This window comes from Dipodomys merriami, unplaced genomic scaffold (genome assembly GCF_024711535.1).
Source record: "Dipodomys merriami isolate MVZ:Mamm:240054 unplaced genomic scaffold, mDipMer1.0.p SCAF_932, whole genome shotgun sequence".
NCBI classification, from domain to species: domain Eukaryota; kingdom Metazoa; phylum Chordata; class Mammalia; order Rodentia; family Heteromyidae; genus Dipodomys; species Dipodomys merriami.
The window spans coordinates 21,800-39,117 of NW_027206549.1; the positions used below are offsets into that span (position 1 = coordinate 21,800).

General features: G+C 45.0%; 1 long non-coding RNA gene across 1 annotated transcript; it reads right to left on the reverse strand.

The window, feature by feature from the left end:
- Positions 1-1,034: 1,034 nt before the first annotated feature.
- On the reverse strand, positions 1,035-8,340 carry LOC138821734 (uncharacterized). The gene is made up of 3 exons (XR_011370203.1): positions 7,404-8,340; positions 6,758-6,913; positions 1,035-1,168 (listed from the first exon to the last, which is right to left on the reverse strand). It is a non-coding gene; the product is annotated as an uncharacterized lncRNA (long non-coding RNA).
- Positions 8,341-17,318: the final 8,978 nt, after the last annotated feature.

Below are 17,318 nucleotides of genomic sequence, written 5' to 3' on the forward strand. Positions count from 1 at the left end.
AAGTGCACTGCCTGATGCTGGAGGCTATGTAATCGTAACTATCCTAGAAGCTACCTGGATTGCAGTGACAGCCAGTCTAGGAAGACTCCATCATCAATTAACTAGAAAAATGCAGACCTGGAGGTGTGACTCAAGTGGTAGAGCACCAGGCATGAACATGCAAATTGAAAGAAGGAGAGAAAGAAAAAGAAAGACTGAGACAGAGAGATGAAAGACAGAGAAATGGAAAGAGTTAGAGACAGATTCAAGAACAGGAAGAGAGAGAGAGAGGTAAGAGAAGAGGGAGATGAGAGGAAGAAGATGAGGGGAAGGAAAAGTAGACTAAGAGACGGTATGAGGTAGAAGAAGAGGAGGGAAGAGATAGTAGAGAGGGGGAAAGACGGGGAAAGGTGAAAGAAGAAAGTGATGGAAAAGGAAGCAGAGAGAGAATTAAGAAAAAAAGCACAGAGATAAAGACTTGGTACGAGCAAACACTCACAAACATATACACACAACAAAGAAACAAAAGGAAAAAAATAAAAGGCATGGAAACATCATGGAATTTAACAGTACTTCCCTCCCCACATACCCTCTTCACTGAACACTGGACCACGAGGAATTCAGGATTCCTCAGCTCCCTTCATGACCTTCCACCTCTCAGTTCTCCTTCAGCATTAGTGTCAACCCTGTCATTCACCAGGTGCCTATCCTTTACCCTCTTTAGCCCTCACTGCTTCTATCACCAGAATCCCACCTCATTCTTTGAGGGGAGATCTGCTCCCCAAATAACCCTGAACTGCACTTGTCCACCAGGAGACCCAGTCCTCCTCTTGCTACAAATCTCATCAGTTAGCTCTGCAGGCTCAGCCTCCTAACCCCAATGTATACAGAGCAAAGTCCAGCTGTGCCCAACTCCTCCCCATCACACACTTGTCACCCAAGACAGCATCAGCCTTCAGCACTTCCTCTGTGTGGAAATCTAATAGCCCTGGATGAACCAACGCAAATAAGACAGTGGTGGAGAGTCACAACCAATCTTACTGAATCTCCACTCATGTCCAGAAGTAGTCATCCCAGGCAGGGTCCATCCTCAGACCAAGTTCACAGAGGCCTGGTCCATCCACAGGCACCACTATACCTCCGTGTTCTCTCAGGTCTCCTGCTCCTTCAGAGGTTTCTCCAGCTCTCACTGAAAGGAAGAGAACATATTTTAATTAATATACTTTGTGGTTCCAAAAATAGGCTCTACATGTTCACAGTGGTCTCATATGTGAAACTCAGCACTCACAACACTCTGTTTACCTGAGGAGAAAAATTGGGCTAACAGAGGAAGTTGCAATTACGACTTCAGGGTGTATTCATTAGGGTCTTTCAAATATGTGTTTTATCTTTTACCAATGTGAGCAAATAAATGAGAAATCGGGTTCTCCTGGATGATGGCTTTATGTTGGGATAGTGATGAGTAAAGGATTATAGAGAAAACACACACAGAAGAAACTGCATTGAAATGGAGGAAAGTGGGGCAGAAACCACTGTCATGGTACATGGAGACAGGTCTCATTTCTTTCCCAATGAAGACTTGCCCTTATGCTCCAACCCAGCCAGTGTAACTGGTGTGCTCAGGAGTTGGACCCAGTCATCTAGAGGCCACAGTAGGAGGAGCAGAGTCCAGGATGCCTCCTGACCCTCAGATCAATGGGCTTCAGCTCAAATGTAAATACAACAAATAAGTATATAAACATACAGGAAACCTACATGAAAGGTAAGGTGATTACCTGCTGTAGCATTTGGAACAAAACCACCTCAAGGACAAAGGTGAATGGTTGTCAGGTGAAGTCACCATGTGATCAAGCTGCAACCCCTACCACCTCTGAAGGTAAAGACACCTTCAGGCTACTTTTCCATTTTCCTTTCAGCCTGGGAAGGCCAGCTCAGTGTCAGATGTACTTTGACCAGAAGCTCGGCTGCAGAATCCTGTAGCACCAGGCACTTGGCCTGAGTGTGCTACACGGGGACTATGCCAGGCATGCTGGGCTCATAGCACTAGTCATGCCTCCTGAAATGAGTGAACTAGTGTGTAAAGGACTGGTAAATAGTCACAAGAATCAAGTCTGTGTGAGAGCTTGGAGGACTACTACTCTTCCATGTAGCCTAGCGGACCATTGCCAAGGCCACTGGGCACATGGGAGGATGCTGCTACTGCTACCTTGGCAACCATGTGGTAACCATGAGGACATCGACCAGAGACAGGGAGAGAAGGGGAGAGACAGACCGACAGACAGACACAGAGACAGAGAGACAGAGACAGAGACAGACAGATACAGAGCAATAGAGAGAATGGGTTGATCAGGCAGTTTGAATCTCTTGGCAAGTATAAATTTTACAGACATGACAAAATTTCATGAAACCAAAAAACAAAATTAAGAGCTAATCCCCAAATAATGTACCTATAAAAGCTTGTTTTTTAAAAGATGGTTTGACTGTAGCCCAGGCTTGCCTTGAACTCAAGAGCCTTCTGCATTTGCCTTCTAAATACTGGGATTACAGGTTTGCACTACCAGTCCATCATAAAAAGATCATCTTCCATCCTGAGGCTATCCAGGTGTACATCAAGGGTTGCACCTCTTAGAACATGCTCTTGTGACAGGAAATTCCAAAGGATTTCATAGCTCTGGGTCAGATGCTACTATAACTCAGGAAATGACTAAGGTCTTAGGAGCTCTGATTGAGGAACCAGGGTCAATGACCAAATAGTAGAGCAAAAGATCCTACTACCACCCCTGTTACTCAGGAAAGCATGAGTGTTTTTGGATTTCTATGTCAAGAACCATAGAAAAAGGCCAAATACATTTACATCACTGGCAATCACAGGAGATTGTTTACAAACAGAATGAATTACTCAGTAAGTCATCCTATCAAGGGTAATAGGTTTCTTGGTAGTTACAAATATGGAAAAGGAAAAAAAACTGGAAGAATATTTGGGGTGAGATTGCAGTTGGAGGTGTCAGTGTGAACTCATGATTTTGAGTATATATAGATGGATATATATACATAGATTGGTGTACAAATCAGAAGTTGAGACACTCAGGAGGCTAAGAGCTTGAACACTGAAGTTTGAGACTAGTCCAGGCAGGAAAGTTTATTAGATTTCACCTCCAAACTAACCAGCAAAAAGCAGGGCTTAAAGGGGGGCTCAATTACTAGGACCCAAGCAAAGCAAGCAAGAGGTTCTGAGTTTACATTTCTTTACTACTAAAAGAAATTAATATAAATTTAAATGTGTATATGTGTAAATATACATGTATGGGCTTGTATATATCAATGCACACCCATATACATGAATACATGTATTTTGTATATTCGTTTTATGTATTTTCCAGTTCTCTTCTCCAAAAGGGCCTAGGAACAATAACATCTCAAAAGCAAAGAACATACCTAATACTCAGATGTTGGTTTCTAAATGCCATCCAGCCACAGCTCCTGGATAATAGTTGATTCAAAGACTAGAGCATGGAAGGTACTAAATAAACATTGATCTTGTGTATGAGTGAAGAACAAAAGCACTAATGAGGGCTTAGGGGTAGAGTGCTTGCCTAGCATCCATGAAGCCCTGGGTTCTGCAGTGCCACATAAAGAGAAAAAGCTGGAAGTGGCACTGTGGCTCAAGAGGTAAAGTGCTAGCCTTAAGCAAATAAGCTCAGGGACAGTGCCCAGGCCCTGAGTTCAAGCCCCAGGATTGGCAAAAAAATAAAATTAAAATAAAATAAAAGCACTAATAAAGTCTGTTAGAAGGGGCTCGCACTGGCCAAGTCTGGAACCATCAAAACCATGACAGGAGTGGAATTACAACCCAATGCATTCAATAGGAATCCCTTAGCAAGTTCAAACATGAATAAATATGTAAATACATAAGCAAACTGTCAATGATGTGAGGAATGGGATATTTCCACAGCCTTATGTGTTTTCCCACACATCACTCAGTTACAAAGGGAGAGGAGAATTTTTTCAGTAGAAAAACTGGCAAATTTGGCCATCTTCAAGTGATCAAAATTACCTACTACACTCCCAAGACAAACTGATGTCTCCAGCCACCTGGTGGGATGCAGTGGGAGGCACACAGTGTCACTTCACGATAGTCCTGCAAGACCCAAGTCAAATCATGATAAAACTTCAGACAAGACTAAGTGGAAGTGGCATATAATCTTGAAAACATTCAATAAAAATCTTGAAAAATTTTCAAGATTGAAGAAGACTGCAGAGCCAGAACCAGAGCAGGCAATCTTGACTTCTGGATAGGATCTTTTCACTATCAAAACTATATCATGAGCCAGGCATCGGTGGCTTACGCCTGTAATCCTAGCTACTCAGAAAGCTGAAATCTAAGAATCATCATTCAAAGTCAGCCCAGGCAGGAAAGTCCATGAGACTCTTACTTCAAATATCCCTCAGAAAACCAGAAATGGAGCTGTGCCTCAAACTGGTAAAGCTCCAGCCTTGAGCTAAATGCTCAGGGACCTTTTACTGGTCCTAATTCAAGCACCAGAAAGGAACCAAAAAAAAAAAAAAAGAAACCAACACTCAGACACTATGGATGGAACTGGAGGACACTCAATTTCATGAGAAACACCAATATCACACACACCCTTTCATATTTGAAGACTAAGAAATGTGGCTTTAGAGTAGACAGGAGAACCACAGGACAATGTTGAAGCATGGTGGGTCACCACTCTGCTCACAGCTTCCTTTGGTGTAGTGCAGAGCCTGTGCTGCCAAGAGGCTCCTGTGCCTTCTCTGATCCTGTCTCTCCCCACTGAGCCCAGGCTTCCTTGCTGCAACCACACTGGCATTTGCACTGTGCCAGCTGGGGGCCACTGCTATTCCAACTGCCTAGAATGCTTTTCCCCACACCCAGCTGCTCAGTCCCCTATACTTCCCCAAAACCCCCTTGCCAAAGAGGTCTACTCTGATACTCAAAAATACAACTTTGTGCACATGTACACACAACACACATCTGCAAACACACAAAAACACAGATTATTTCCAACACTCATCCTGATTCTTTCTGCCTTAATCTTCCTTTTCATATATACTATGTACTACTTTTGTAAGTTTGAGTATTCTCATTCTCCATGCTGAGTGTACTTCCTCAGTGAAGTACACTAATCTAATGCCCTGCTGAATGAATATCACAGTGGTGGAGGTTCATATCCAATCTTACTAAATTTCTGCTCATGTCCGCTTGTACTCATCTCCATCCACATGTTCCTATATTTTCATGTTTTCTTAAGTCTCTTACTCATTAAAAGTTTCTCCACCTCTAGTTGATAGAAAGGAAATTATTGTAATTCCTACATTTTTTGGTTCAAAAAATGGGCTCTGGAGGTTTATAGTGTGGCAATATTTGAAATTAAGCTTCCTACACACCATGTGCCCTAGGACAATAATCAGGCCCTACTCTTCTTCCATGAGACCTAGAGGCTTCCCCTGGGAACTTCCAGGGAAAAGGAAGCACCATGCCCAAAGCCTGGTGCTCTGGGGAAGGGGGTGTCAACTGGAAGCATCTTTGGCGACTCAAAGGGTCTCTCCTAAGAATCTGACATCTCTCAGTGCTGAAACCCTTGTACTGTGGAAACGTAATTCTCTACCTCTCCATTCTCCACATGCAGCCCAACCCAACACCCTTTCCTTTCCCAAAATTTTATGAGTTGTCCCTCATACAAGTACACAAATTCCTTTTGTAATAACAGAGAAACCAATCTGTGCTGTACCAGATTCACAAAGTCTAGGTGCTGGAGGCTCACCTGTATAATCCTAACTACTGTACACACTGACACTGAGAAGACTGTAGATAAAGCCAGCCTGAGCAGACTCCATGTCCAACTCAGTAGAAAATCAGGCCTAGAAGAGTGACTCCACTGGTAAAACATCAGCCAGAAACACGCCCACACTCAAGAGAGAAAAAGGGAAAGAGGGGGCCTGAGGGGGAGAAGGAAAACAGACAGAGAGAAAAACAGAGGGACATGCATACATACCTAAACACAGAGAGACAAAGAGACAAATTCAAGAGAAAGGATTGAATGAGAAGGAATGAGATAGGGAGAAGAGAATGATTAGAGGGAGGAGAAGAGGAGAAGAATGAGGGTGTAAGAAAGGAGAGATTAGAGACAGTAGAGGGGAGGAGGGCCCAAGGAAAGGCCACAGAGGGAAAAGGAGACTGAGAAAGAGAAAAGAACAGAGTTCAAGCCAGCACATTCCCAAATGCATGCACACAACCAACAAAAAGACAATTAAAAAGCATTGAGAAATCATGGAAATTAATAGTACTTCCCTCCCCACCCACCCTCTCCACTGTACATTGTTCCATGAGGAGTTCAGCATTCCTTACATTCCTCCTCAGCTCTCTTTCAGCATCAGTATCAACCCTGTCTTAAACCAGTTATGCATCCTTTGCCTATTTGGACCCTTATTGCTTCTCTCGCCACAAATCCATCTCATTGTTTGAGAATAGCATTGCTCCTCAAATACCCCTGAGCAGTACCACTGACCCACCAGGAGCCCCAGCCCTCCTCTTGCTGCTATTCTCATCAGTCTACTCTGCAGGTTCAGCCGCCTGACCCAGTGTACACAGAGAAACGGCCAGATTTGCCCAACTCCTCCCCATCATACACTTGTCACCCAAAGGCAGCATGAATCCTCAACACTGCCTCTGTGTGCAATTCTAATGCCCTGGGTGAACCAATACAAATATTCTAGTGTGAAGGCTCATATCTAATCTTACCGAATTTTTGTTCTTGTGGGAAGGCAGTCATCCCAGGCAGGGTCCATCCACGGGTGTGGTCCATATACAACCAAAGTCCATCCAGGCTATGTCCTTCCACAGATCCCAGTTTATCTCAATGATTCCTCAGGTCTCCTGTTCCTTGACCACCTCTAGCTGAACGGAAGGGAATATCTTTTAATTCATACACTTTGTGATTCCAAAAATGGCCTCTTGATGTTCAAATATTTAAAACTTGGCTCTGATAGCATTCTTGATTCCCCAAGGAGAAAAATTGGGCTCTGCTATTCTTCCATGAGGCCTAAAGTCTTTACCGGGAAACGGAAGCACCATGCCCAAGCTGGGTGCTTTGGGAAAGGGGGCCTCTCTGGGGACTCATAGAGTCTCTACTAAGAATCTGACACCTCTCAGCGCAATTGTACAGCACATATGTCGTCCTTCCCTGTCCATTTACACAAACCCATCACCCCCTTCCTTCCACAACCAATTGTAAGGTGACTCTACACAGCTATCCCTCACATAAATACACAAATGCCCTTTCAAAATAGAGAAAGCAACCTTTGCCACACCAGATTAACAAAGTCAATTGCATTCCCTGATGCTGTAAGCTCTTGTCTGTATTCCTACCTATCTCCCAAGATGATACCTTGAAGATTGCATTTACAGCAAGTCTGGGAAGACTCCATCTTCAAGTAAATAGAGAAATGCAAGCCTGGAAGTATAACTCAAGCAGGAGAGAACCAGACATATCCATGACAACTGAGAGAGAGAAAAAAGAGAAAGACAGAGAGGGAGAAAGGGAAAGAAGGAAAAAGGGAGAAGTGTAGAGAGAGAGGAAGAGTGAGGGAGGTGGAGGGAGAGAGAGACAGATTCAAGAGCAGGAAGAGAGGGAAAGGGAATGGTAGAGGGTAGTAGTGGAACAGCAAGAAGAGGAACAGGAGAAGTAGAATAGGAGTAGCTATGGGAGGAATGAAAACAAAGGAAGAGAAATGGTGGGCGGCAGCAGGGAGAAGGTGAGAAAAGTGGAGAGAGAACAGAGAAGGCAAAGGAAACAGCATAAGAAAAAAAGCACTGAGGTGTAGCAGCACACACTCACAAACACATACACACAACAGACAAAAGGAAAAAAAAAAGAATAGTGATCAAGAAGTCTTACAAATCAACAGTTAATTCCTTCCCACCCACTTTCTTCACTGAAAAATGGCCCATGTGGAATTCAGGATTCCTCAGCTCCCTTCTTAATTTGCCTCCTGTCATTTCTCCTTTACATTTAGTGTCCACCCTGTCATTTACTTTGTACCCATCTTTTCCCTCTTGTAGCCCTTATTGGGACTCTCACCAGAATCCCTTTTTGTTCTTTCAGGGGAGATCTGCTCCCAAATAGCTCTGAGCTGGACCACTGATCCTACCTACTGCAGAAAATCTCATCAGTCTGCTCTGCAGGCTTAGCCTCCTGACATCAGTGCACATATAGCAAAAGTCAGGTGTGCTCAAATCCTCCCTATAACACACTTGTCACCCAAGGGCAGACAGCATCAGCCTGAATCAAATCCTCTCTGTGGAAATCTCATGGCCCTGACTAAACCAACACAAATAGCCCAGTGGTAGAGGTCATATCAACCTTACCAAATTTTTGCTACTGTCCAGATGCAATCATCCCAGGCAGGGTCCATCCAGTGGCACCACTGTATCTCCATACTTTCTCAGGAATGCTGCTCCTTCACAGGTTTCTCTACCTCTACGATCAAGGAAGGAATATTATTCTACTTCATATTTTTAGCCAGTCTAAACAGTGGCTCTGGTTGGTCAGACTGTTCTCTTATTTGAAACTCAGCTAACCCAGCCTTCTGGTTCCCCTTAGAGAAAATGGGGACTCATGGGAGGAGTTGCCATTCAAAACAACCTGTCTTAGTAATAGGGTCTCTTTGATTGTGAGCAAATAAACAACTCTGAAAGAAGAGATGCTTGGATGAAGGTTTTATGTTGGGATAATGATGAGATTTAGAGAGAAATTACACAAGCAGGAAAGTGCATTTAAATGGAGGAAAGTAAGGGCAGAAACCATTGATAGTGCATTGGGTGAATGGAGACAGGTACCTCTCCATTCGCAGTGAAGATTTGCCTTTGTACTCCAACCCAGCCAGTGTAAGTAGTGTGCTCAGTATTTGTACCCAGTCACCTAGAGACTGCGGAAGGAGAAACAGAGTCCAGGATGCTTCCTGCCCCTGAGATCCATGGATTCCTATACCACGAAGCTCAAGGGCCTCACTTTAAACCTAAATAAATAAACTAGCAATTGGGGACACAAGCAACCTACGTGAAAGGTGAGATGACCTGAAGCGTTTGGGACAAAAACACCTTAGTGTTCAGAGGACCAAGGGAAAAGGTTGTTCAATAAAGTGACAATACTATTAAGTAAGGGATCGATGTGTAAATGCCCAGCTCAGAAAGTACAGCAGATTGAGGCCACCTTTCAACTTATCTTTCAGCATTGGAAAGCCTTGGTGATGTCAGCTGTCCTTTCTCCGAAAGGAATCCCTGCCGGAGAATCCCCTAGCAGCCGTCACACAACCTGGCCATGCTGGACTGAGACCTCCACAGTGTGAACTTCCTGCATGACTCCTTTCCCACCTGCAGCTCTTCAATTCCACATCTCTCTGCTTTAGTTAGACTCACCCCGAAGATCTGAGTCTGGTGGCTTTCAACTGTGCTGTTTCAGAGTTCTGCACTGCTTTCTCTGGGACAGCTTTGCTCTCAATCTGTGAACATTACTTTGGGGCCTTCACACAGCAGCAAAGTCTGCGAAAAATGGTGACTATCCTGTTAGCCACCCTCCTCCAGCCCTGTCTAATGTTCCACCTGAGGTCTATGGCCTCCCCCTGAGGATGACCAGAGGGAAGACCATTTTCCACTGAGTGGAAACTGTCTAGTGTACCCGACCAGCTAAAAGAATCTGGGCCACAAATGAAGCTGGAACTGGAGCTCTGCAGGGTGTAGAGCAGAAGGACAGGCAGACTGGCACTTTGGGTTCTCTTCAGAGGTAACTGAAAATTTGAGGACAAGCTGAAGGTGTTACATCCTGCAGAATAGGTGGCTCTTTTTTTGTGGAGGAAGAGGGCTGGTGGGATTGTCCTCAGGAGGTGTGCATGGTGGACTAGCCAAAAGCATCATTTTTGATTCCACACTTCTGGTATTCTCCTTTATGTTTTCATGGATGAGCAGGTAGGTGCCATGGCTTCATTGAATGCTCTGTTCTTTCTTTTTAATACCAGCTACCGTGTACACCATGTTGCAAATGACTGTGACAATAACGGGGTCCAGCTTGCTGGGCAGTTGCTCATCAGGAAGCAGGCCAAATCCCACACTTAGGGCCAGCCATGGGTGCTCCATTATCTCCTCAATAGCAGGCCTCAGATTGAAGCCCACAGTCAGCAGTTTAGGAAGGAGATCACGTCCCATTGTAGTTGGTAAAGGGGACCGGTGTACCTGGCCTCTAGGATTTGTTTCCATATCTGTCATCTTATTCTCCTCAAATGGCAACTTTCCCGTTGTCATCATATACAAAAGCACAGCTAAGTCCCCAAATGTCCACCTTGTACCCACTGAACATGTTTTGTAGGATCATTTCAGGGGGGTGGAATAGTAAGGCTCCACAAACCCCCTTTAGCAACTGTCCTGGGGTCACCCTGAAACGCCAAAATCACTGACCTTAACATTGCCATTGGTGTTGAACAGGACGTTGTTGGCCGTCAGGTCTAGGAGTACAATTCAGTTCTCTTGAAGGTAGTGAATGGCACTCGTGATCTGTTTGAACAACCTCTTGGCTTCATACTGGAATAGGCGTATGCAAGGGGATTTATTGACTCCACCCCAAGAGATGGCCCTGAGTGGCCAGCTCAGTGACAAGGAGTCTTCATCCTCCATCACCTGGAATAATTGGATGATGTGTGGGTGACGTACACTTTTCACAATGGTTACTTCATTTTCTTTTTTCTGTTTGGTCTGATCGTGGGGACTGAACTCTGGGCCTGGGCACCGTCCCTCAGCTCTTCAGCTCAAGGCTAGCACTCTACCACTTGAGCCACAGGGCCACTTCTGGCTTTTTTCTTATGTGGTGCTGAGGAATCGAACCCAGAGCCCCAGGCATGCAAGGCAAACGCTCTACCACTGAGCCAACTTCCCACCTGCTACCTCGTTTTCTATCTCATGACTTTTCAGATCTTTCCTTGGGAGAACTTTGACTGCCACTGTGGTGTCAGTGAGGCAGTGATGGGCCAGCTTCTCATAGACACAGCTGCAGTAACCGATAATCTTTGTCAAGTTGTACTGTGCAATGACAGTGATCTCCCCCTCCCTGGGGGAGGAACTAAAGTTGTACATTAACACCTTGTCCCTGGGATGGCAAGTGATCAAGCTTAAGAATTACCTAAGATGATCTAAATGAAGTGGACAACTAACAAATCTTAAGAAACAGAAGGTAAACTACCAACAAACAAGTAAACACAACCCCCAGCTGAATAAATGAAATCCCCAAACCCAAACAACACAACTACCACTCCCCACACCCAAAGAAAGCAATCAAGTAGTTCTGAGTTAGTCCATCAGGTCACCGGAGTAAAAGCTCCCAGCACTGTAACTGAAAAAGCTGGAGAGCAGCTGCCTCATATGTACCCTGTTGGGCATACCTTCACAATGCTCTGTGATGTCAGGGGGAAATGGACCAATCACAAGTCAGGCCATTGACATCAGTGAGGAAGTGGACCAATCAGAGCCCAGTGCACACCTGCTGGCAGTTAGGTACTTGGTCCAGGAAGTCTGTTGCCAATGACACTGGGCACATGGCAGGATGCTCTTACTGCTACCATGGCAGCCATGTGGAAACCATGAGGACATTGGCCAGTGGCCCTCATGTTTCCTCGGGGTTGGGCATCCTAGGATGGCCATCCTAGGATGGCCCCTGTGAGAACATCACCCAGTGGGGTATTGATGAACCTCAGAGAGAGAGACAATCCATGGAGGCACAGTGAGAAGTGAACAAAAGAAGTTTATTTACACCAGAAAGGTGTCTTGAGACTACCTTGTCCTTTTAGATACCCAGAACCAAGAGCAGCCTCAATCACCAAACCTCCAAACCTCCAATAGGCAGTCCTGACACTCCAACTTTTATTGGTTGGTCTTCAAACCACCAATTAGTTGGTCTGCAAACCTCCAAACCTCAGATCCCCAAAGCCCCAAACCTCCAAACCTTCAAAGGGGAAGGCTTTTCCCTTTCTTCCCTTCCTCCCCCACATGTAGGCCTCTCCACTGTCCACAGGCCTCTCTAGAGGGAGGTCCCAAATGGCCTCCAGAGGAGGCCCTGAATGACCTCCAAAGGAGGCCCCAACAGGCCCTTCAAGGAGGCCCAGAGTGACCTCAGGAGGATGTTCCAAATGGCCCCTCAAGAAGTCCCTGAAGGACTGGTATGGTGGCTCAGTGGTAGAGCTCTTGCCTTGCATGCATAAGGCCCTGGGTTCAATTCCTCAGCACCACATAAGAAAAAAGCCAGAAGTGGCCCTGTGGCTCAAGTGCTAGCCTTGAGCTGAAGAGCTGAGGGACGGCGCCCAGGCCCAGAGTTCAGTCCCCACGACCAGACCAAACAGAAAAAAGCAAAAAGAAAAAAATCCATAAGTGGTGCTGTTGCTCAAGTGGTAGAGCGCTAGCTTTGAGCTGAAGAGCTGAGGGACAGTGCCCAGGCCCTGAGTTTAGGCCCCACGACCGGAACCCCCGCCCCCCCAAAAAAAGTCCCTGAATAGCTCCTCAAGAAGCCCCAAAGGACCTCTCAAGGAGGTCCCAAATGGCCCCTCAAGAAGCCCCAAATGGCCTCTCAGAGCTTGCCCTATCCTCCACAGGCCTGCCCTGCCCTACTGTGGCAGGCTTTCCCCTCTTGCCATCTCTCCCCCTCCACTCCCAATCCTCTCCTTCCTCCACACTCAATTCCTGCCTCAGGACTCCCGGTCTTTCCTTTACTCTCATCTCTTCAGAACCACTGGTCTCCTCCTTACTCCCCTCTCCACAAGAGACCAGGTGTCCTCAGGACTCCTCCCTCCTCCCTCCCAATGTGTTTTCCCCTAACTTCCCCCCTAGCCTTGGAGCATGCAGCCTATATACACCTAGAAAGGCTGCACCCCTGCCCCACTAATGGCATCAAACTGATATTCATGATCTTCCCCCAAGCAGCCCAAGTCCAATCCCAATAGTCAGCTCCCTATGTGCATGTCTCCAGGAGCATGCCCCTTCCCCTTTTGGTGGCCTGCTCTGCCCCTTTCAGTGGCATGCCCCAGCCATGGCATGCTCCTCCAGTGCCCCTTGGGGTGGTGACATCAGCCTCACAATGCCCTGCTCTGTCCAGTGGCTGGGTCTGTGGAGTTGTGAGGCTTGACTCTTGATGCTGCTCCCCCTCCAGCAGGCTGGACCATGGGGCCACACTATTGTGCCCCACTGATTCCCTGGGTCCCACGGGTTATTACAGACACTATCCTTGTACAGAAATTATAACACTGTCCTTTTCACATAGCACGGTCTACATCTAATTGCAAGAGCCTGAGATAAGGAGACTTTGTAAAGATTCAACTCAAAAATTTCTTTCCACTTGAGAAGAGAGACAAGACATCCAAGATGAAGTCATAGTTTTGTCCACATCTGCCATTCTCATTTCTGATTCCAGTTTGTATGGGTCCCTGTGCTGCTTTGTACCTCTTTTTATTGTTTTTGATTCACTTACTCCCTTTTTTAAATCTTTATTTATCCCTCACAGGTTAGAAATAAAGTATCTTGCTTTTATATCTTTTAGTACCGTTGTCTTGAATTTTAATATATCTATAATTGTTCTAATAAAAACCATACACAAAGTATGTCTATCTCAGAAGCAGACTTCTATTTTATGGACCTGAAGTTTATTCTACTTGAGAGGTCTTTTATTCTTTATTTCATTTAGTTATTCATTTATTTTTGGCCATGGAGCTTGAACTCTGGACCTGGGTGCTGTCCCTCAGTTCTTCAGCTAAAGCCTAGCACTCTACCACTTGAGCCACAGTGCCACTTCTGGTTTTCTGGTAGTTTATTGGAGATAACAGTCACATGGACTTTCCTACCTTGGCAAGCATTGAACTGCTATCCTCTCATCTCAGCCTCTTGAGTAGCTAGGATTGTAGGCATGAGGAACCACTACTCAGCAACTTGACAGGTCTTTTTAAGGGAAAAGAATTATTGATGTGTCAGGCACTGGTGGCTCTCATCTGTAATTCTACCTACACAGGAGGCTGAGATCTCAGGATTTCGGTTTGAATTCTGACTGGGCAGAAAAGTCCATGAGACTCTTCTTGACAATGACAAGATAACCTCGTGTCCATATGCCTCAAAATGGTTGAGGGATAGCCTTAAACAAAAAAGCTCAGGGACAGCACCCAAGCCCTATGTTCCAGGTCAAGGACTGGCAACAACAACAGCATTAAAAAGGAGATGGGTGTAATAAAGCCATATTCACAAACACAGAATGCAGAAGGCAGAGGCAGGAGGTTCAGAGATTGAGGCCATCTTGGCCTTTATAGTGAGTTACAGTCCAATCTGGGCTACATAGCAAGACCTAGTTCCAAAAAAATCCCTCTTACCCTAAAACACCCAGGAGTTACAGTCCAACCTGGGCTACCTAGCAAGACCTAGTTCCAAAAAAATCCCTCTTACCCTAAAACTCCCAGGAAGTTCACTTATAGATGAATCTCAGAGAGCTGTTCTTCCATAAACCTATTTCATTTTGTCACATATTGTCACCTACTACTTTATTCTTTCTTTTTATAAAAGTCTCCATAAGTAGTTGCTGACATTTATCATTGTTGGGTCATACATGAGGGTTATTTATACATCCCAAAATACTTTGTCCCTATTCTTTGTTCTTTGAATTCTCTCCCTCCTTTCTTTCCTCTGTTTACCCTTCCTTTTCTTTACTAGTTCCTCCTTTTCTCTTCATTTGCTTGTTGCCCTTATTCCTCCCTTTAGTCTGTCCCTTCCTTCCTTTCTGAGATAGAATTGGGTGATATAGTGCAAGCTGTTCTGGAATTTATGTTCTTCCTGCCTCAGCATTCTGAATGGCAGTACTACAGGAGTACACTGGCATGACTGGAAAGTTCCCAAAGGGAGAGAATACTGGATCATTATCTTTTTTCCATAAAGTTCTCCCTAGATTCCCTAGACTCTTCACACACATGAGGCTGTTTCATGTCTTATTTGTCTCTTAGGCTCTTTTCTGAATTTCCTTTTGGTTTCCTGTCCCATTCAGTGGCCCTTAGCCTTGGAGTGGTTCCAACCAGTGTCAGGCATACCCAACCCTCTCTGAGACAAAGTAGCTTGGGCACAGGCTCATTCAGGCACCGAATATGACAGAGCATAGATGAAATGTAGATTGTCCCTTCCTTTCAGGACCCATAAGCCATTAGCTGAGCAGATCCCCTTAAGGGAACACACTCTGAAAGGAAGTTCCAGGTCAAAACCATACTAATCTCAACAATCCCCTGCAATCTCTCATTTTTCAGATAAGGCCATATCTAGTTATTATTTCTAGTGAATAGAACATGGCAGAAATGAGAGATATCATTTCTCAGATTGCAATATAAATAGCTGTTGCTCTCACAGTAGGATTTCTCTCTCTTGCTCTCTCTTGCTCTCTCCTTCTCTCTCTCATTCTCCTATACCCTTTGCTCTGGGTGAAACAAATGCATGTGTGAGCAGTGTATGAGAAGGCCCCAGAACAAGGAGCTGCAGCTTCCAGATGACAGTTGGAAGACATGAGTGGGAAATAGTCAAGCCTGGAAATGACTCTGACTTAAGTCCAGGTTTTGAATCTATCTCTTTTGGTTTCTGAATAATAATCAGCTGGGCACAACTTCCCCAATGAGAAAATAATACCCAAAGGCGGCAGGTGGCCATTCCTATAGACTATGCAGAAACCATGTCCTGAATGGCAAAAAGTAGACTTTTTCCCTAGTCTGTGATGCCTCAGCAGAAAGTGCCCTCCAGTTAAGTCTCTCATTCTTATCATGCAACAAAACCAGTCTGCTGCATCTTTCCACTGCAGATGAGTGCCCTGCAGTGATTTAAACCATGGTCAGAAAGAGGATGGGACCACCTTGGTAAAATGTATCCAGCTGTAACAAGGTCAGTAACAGGGGATGGTACATTCTCAACTCCCTTTACTGCATGCAGGACCAAAGACTGTGGTTCCAAATAGCATGCCCTTTGGATTTGTGAGACAGAAATCTTGACTTCTATCCAGAAAGATGGGCAAAGAAAAAGAGGTCCTTGGCTAGATTTCTCATTACAGGGCAGTTTGATAACAGATGAGACCAAGACTCACAGGTACTATATCTCTGCAGAAACCGGTCCCCAAAGAAGAGTGATGGATGGAAGTCACTTTGGAGAGAGTGAGTGAGTTTCAAAGTGGTGCTGACTAGTATCTGGGGATGGCCCCTGGCTTCTGGCTTGATTAACCATCTCTGCTAAGTTTGTCTGAAGATGTATAAGCACAGGCTTTCTAAACCATAGATATAAATGATACACACAAACAAACACTCCCACAGAGCAGATGATATGTCAAACATGTCCATTCCAAGTCGATTGACCTGAATCAACACTTCAACTATTTCAGTGTTTATAAAAGTGCCTATGAGCCAGGTGCTGGTGGCTCATGTCTGTAATCCTAACTACTCAGGATGCTGAGACCTGAGGATGAGGGTTCAAAGTCAGCCTGGACAGGAACTGTCCAGGAACTGTTCTCTCTAATAAATCACTCAGAATGCTGGAAGTGTCATGGTTGCTCAAATGGTAGAGTGCTCGCCTTGAGCTGAAGAGCTGAGGGACAGTGCTCAGGCCCAGAGTTCAAGCCCCACAACCACCAAAAAAAAAAAAAAAAAGAAAATCTGTAAGAAAATATCAATAATGCTTTTTGAATGCAAAAAATGATACCTGTTGTTGCAGAGAATAATTTCACATGTTTGAAATCTCCTAATCTTGGTTTTCTATTGTGTAAGGATCACCAAAATCTATCTACACTGGTTCATTTTATTCTTTTTCTTTTTCGGGTCCAGTTGTGGGCCTGAACTCTGGGCCTGGGCGCTGTTCCTCAGCTCTTTAGCTCAAGGCTAGCTCTCTTACCACTTGAGCACAGCGCCACTTCCGGCTTTTTTCTCTTTTTTCTTATGTGGTGCTGAGGAATCGAACCCAGGGCCTCAAGCATGCAAGGCAAGTGTTCTACCACTGAGCCACCTTCCCAGCCCCTGGTTCATTTTATTCTTAAGAATCATCCCAAGAATTGTGTTTTATTTATTATTATTCAAACACACACACAGGAATGCAGCTTAAAATTACAAGTCAGGTATTTAAGTGTGGAATCTAGAATTGGAACCCAGCTCCAACCACACTCATGTGTACTACTCTATGAAGAGGAATGCAAGCAAGCAAATACTTGATGTTGGTGTTTTTGTTTTAATTTTGCTGTACCACTTGAATAACAGCTCCACTTCTGGCCTTTTGG